Raw genomic sequence first — 4,957 nt, forward strand, 5'->3', positions numbered from 1 at the left:
AGATCACAGGGTGATTCATGCTGCCCTTCTCCAAGTACCTCAGCCAGCAGTCTGCAGGGACAACAGTGTTAAAGCTGAGCTGCCCCTCATCAATATAGGTAAGGAAGTAAAATTTGTTTTTATTTGTTTTATTTTAGAGGAGGATTAAAAAAACAACAACTCCTGCCTGTAATCCATCAGGCATCACTGCATTTTCAAACATCTTCAATCTATTGGTGAATTTTTAAAGTGCTCAGTTTCACAGCTGTATCTCTTACTTTTCTTTTGTTAATAGCATCGTCCTTGTGAAATACTGTCACAGCAAGCTAATTTAAAGCTGATACAGTTTTTTCAATAACATGACAGAAATTGAATTATCAATTAGTATATAGTATTCTAACCATACATTAAATATAGTCTATAAAGGGGAGAAATTGAATGAAGTTATGCTGCTGGAAGATCCTGTGTGATATTGTTGTGCCCTCTGCTGGTTAACATTGTAATGGCACTACACAATCTGAATTTAACAATTATCCAGACTTGTTGGTGTCCTGCTTATGTGTTAATTAAATTGGGAAATGGTCAAAGAAAAGGTGCTCATATTGATGCACAGAAAGGCGTTTAGCTTTCAGTGCCATTTTGGTTTGTTTCGTCTGTTCTACAAAATCAGAAATGTTCATATATTGATTGGCTTTTTTCCACAGGTTTGCGCAATCAGTTTCATGTCTCAGAACGATTAGCATGGTAATCCTCCCTCTTCCCTCCATCTCCTCTCCGGCTGTCGAGGCAGGCTGCTGAGACCTCTGCTGTGGAGGGAGGGCTTCGCTGCCATCTGGGCTGCAGCAGGGAGTGGCAACCAAGACAACAGCACCAGATACACATTCAACCTCTCTGTACCCCTGGTAAGACATGGAGTCTGCAGCACTTATAGTTGAGGATAACAAGAGAGGACAAAGAAAAAAAAGAATAATAAAGCCACTAATATAATACATATCAAAACGCATCATCTCCAAAACCATTCACAGTTACAACAACATAGATGCTTAATAGGTTCTCAGAAGCTGCAAGGCTTTGTGGCGTAACAAGCTTCAAGGCCTGTTGTGAACTATTCTGCAATGACAGCACTCTGTAACTAAAATCATATGTATGTTCACAATAGTAACCTCCATAAAAATCTCTTCTTCAGTGTGAGTGTGATAAGTTTGGATCTGTGTGTTAGAGGAGGAGTAATAAAGCCCAATAAATTAAACAAAGAATATGATGCTCTCTTTTTACATTAAAAAAAAAAAAAAAAAAGCATACAGTTGTTTGTGCCTTTAAGATCTTAAGCTATGAAACTAATAGCATGGGGAACATAATGAGCATGCCACGCTAATTTATAAAGTATACAGATACAATAAAGATCAAATAAATGTTGTTTAAAAAAGAAAATATTTGTCACTAAATGGCTGTTTTTGGGGTCTTTAACTTACATGTCTGACTTACCTGCCCTGCTCTCCAGCCTGATCCGCTCCCCTTTATTTAATGTCTTCATCAGTAACAAGGCCAGCAGTCACTGTGACAAATTCTGCAGTTGTTCAGACGCCCTCCTACAGACTTTGGCCTGCTGCCAGCTCCACCAGCAGACAGCTCTGTCTGTAAACCCCCTCCTCTCTCTTCCTCCCTCTCCTGGAGACAAACGACCTCATCTATGTGTCACACTGTGGCCACCATCTATTATCACTGCTGGCTGTCTCATTCTCTCCTCGCCTCGCCCTCCTCTTCTACCACCACCACCACCACCCCCCCCCCCCCACCCCGGCTCATTTCATATCTTGCTTTCTTCACACTCCGTTTCATTATCGATTTCGAATGCAGGCCGAGAAGAGCTTGATGTCTCTTTTGCAGACGGCTCCTTTGTTGTACTGCAAAGCCTTCCTACAGGCTAAAAGCTAATAGATAAAAACTGTATATTTTACCATGCTTTTTCACAAGCTGCAGGTTTGACAGGATGGTTCAAATGATTAAGCTGGAGTGTCGCTGCTGCTGTAAAGATGCTTAATTTTTGGGTCAGCAGCATGTTGCCTGAGTTAAAATCAGCCATTGCAGCCATGAAAGCTGGCAACAGTCTACCATTAAAACCATAAACAACAGAGAAAAGGGTGAAATGACCTGGTCATAAAATCTAGCTAGTCTCTGGGTTTGATGTACAGTTCTGGGCTCCATAAAAACTGCCTTTGCTCTGAGCTCCGCGACCATTAGTGGGAATGATTATCGCCATATATTTCAACCTGTAGTCGCCTACTGAAGTTTAAGGTAATAGCAACTCCAAGGTTTTGTGCGTGACAGTAGGGAAAACAAATGATTATTATAAGCGGGTAAAGGTAATAAGCCATAATTCACAAGGCCCACGAAAGAGTTTCTGGCCATAATCAAAGCTGGTCTCCATACACTGAAGGTGCCTGTTTGACAGGCCGTTTGTCTGGCTGCATGAAGTTGTTACACTCTCAGCTCTCGATATATGTGCCAACTTTAAGAGGAAAATCATTTTAAGTTACTTGATTTTGATGATGTTGTTTCACCAGTTACCAAAGTATTCAGGGTCCAGAACAATTTACATGACCGAGCTCCACACGTTTACAGGATATAGATGTGAAAATGCAGGAGTGGAGGAAGAATTAAGATCATTTATTAAGTAATCATAATGAATTTTAAAAAAAGCCCATGTGATGCATTCATGTAAAAGAAGTATTTTACTGTTGGAGCTGGGGAAGGTGGAACAATTTTTTTAACTGTCATAGATTATGTGATTGGGTAGTTTCATCTGTAACTATGCATTGACTTTTAGACATTTACCATATTATATTTTCTGCATGTAAGACTGAAATCTGTAAATTAATGTGAAACTAAATCTGTTACAACATGCCCTCTGATGTTCTGTGAAATACAAGCAGGAAGTAGCATAAAATAGAAAAACTCATGCAAAGTACCACTACCTCAAATTAGCACTTAAGCCCAGTACTTAGGTTAATATAAGTAGTTTCACTCCCCCCTGGTAAAATAATTGAAACTAAATACCTAATTACATTTTTATCACCAAATCAATACACCTACTGATGACATGCATACATAGAGACTTTATGAATCTAAAACTGTGGCTACAAGTGCAAGACATTACATTCTGGTTGATATAACTGTTGATCACCACTAGATGGTATCATTAATGTTACTGTCACTCAGGATGTGATGTAATGAAGATGAGTAGCTGGCCTGAAGCCTAAAAGTACATCCATATCAAAGTGTTAGTATGTTGCTGCTCATTTAGGACAGTTCAGAAACACAAGCTGCATGTTGCACTGTGGGACATGTGTATACACACAACACATCTGTCAGCTCACTGTGACGTGAATCTTAGTCTTCTGTCTGACTGTGGAGGCACATTTTGTGTTTCACTATACAGCACGTAGCCTGAAATCCACAGTGATATCTGATATCAGCAGTGTCCACAACTGGTACTCCAGCACTGAAGTTAGCCAGACAAAAGCAAACACCACTCTCTGACTGTAACTATAGATAGCGTAAAATGTATTTCAGCAATCAGAAGTCGTATTACGTGGCGTGAGCAGGAAATATATTATGGCTTCCTAATAAAACAGCAAGGGACTGCACAAAACAAGTCCCAAAATTTTGCAGCAAGTCTTAAAAGTAAGGCAGTAAAATTGAATAGTGTCTTTAAAAAAAAACACTTAACCTTGTCAAAACACATGGACACACACAGACTTCAATAAGCACAGTTGGCCGTTTGACACACAAAGGCCGACGCTCTCTAGTCTTTTTCCTCGGGGTCAAAGGTAAAGCCCTGACCTGAGACCAACATGCCCTCGTTAATAAAACAATAAACAGCAGTTCTCTCAGTAACCCCCCAGTCAGCACCCTCAAACCCGGTGTTTAATACTTTCACTCTCAACTCAGACTGCACCTAACATGCAGCCGTGCAACAGGACATGCACACATACATGCATCATTTAATTCTTACATTATTGTTCCAACCACAACAATATAAGGATCATAATCAAGACGTATGGTAAATCCTGTTTGCACATGACTGCTAAAATGGAGTTTAATAAAACTTTATTTACTCTTTGCCCACCATATGTGATGTTCCTGAGTGTTTGAAATTTAAGATCAGTCACATAGGGGGGCGGGGGCCCCGTGGCTCCCAGGACACCTAATACTCTGCGTGCTCCGGGGCCCGTGAGAAGAAAAAGAGCACAATTGGATTAGATAGCAAAATAGGGTCAGTGTTTGTTTTAATCAGGCTGGTGACACAGGGAGCTCTTGAAAGGACTGAGTAAAGAGAGCCTGGAGAGAGAGGAGAGTGAGGGAGACAGATAGTGAAAGAAAAGGAAAAGGGGAAAAAGAGATCCAGAGAGGGCAGCCAGGGTGAGTGGTCCCCAGGCATTGACTGGATAACGGAGACTTGAGGCCAGAGGGGAAGCTGTCTGGGGGGTGGCTGGCCCTTCAGAGTTCATTGTCAGGTCTCCAAACTGAGGGGACAGTGGTCATTTCCACTATCCCAGCAGTCAACAAAATGAGCATTGTAAATATGTAGCGTATGCTGGTGGGATTTCCACACAACAAGAGTGCAACTGAGGAAGAGTATCCATGAAATTGATGATTTATCTGATAAAGATGATTTAGATAAACAACAACTGTTGCTTTGTTAGCTCTGTGTTGATGAAGATTCAAGTAAAGCTGTTGAAAAAACACCTGAAATCTGAGGCTGTAAATGTCAACGGTCTTGTTTTATCCTGGGCTATCTGATTACCAAACTTTTTTTTTTTAAATCTTGGCACACTGGATAATAAATTTAATGAGAGTGCAACAGTTTATGATTGAAAGAGATAGTGTACACTATTTGGCAGAGAAAGGTCTGGTGTAAGTGCAAGGCTTTGGCTTTTCTTTCCATCTAGTTTGTTGTAAGATTACACTCCCATGC

Source organism: Embiotoca jacksoni, unplaced genomic scaffold (assembly GCF_022577435.1).
Source record: "Embiotoca jacksoni isolate LCO1_2020_lvr unplaced genomic scaffold, fEmbJac1.0.p SCAF_9, whole genome shotgun sequence".
Lineage (NCBI taxonomy): Eukaryota > Metazoa > Chordata > Actinopteri > Embiotocidae > Embiotoca > Embiotoca jacksoni.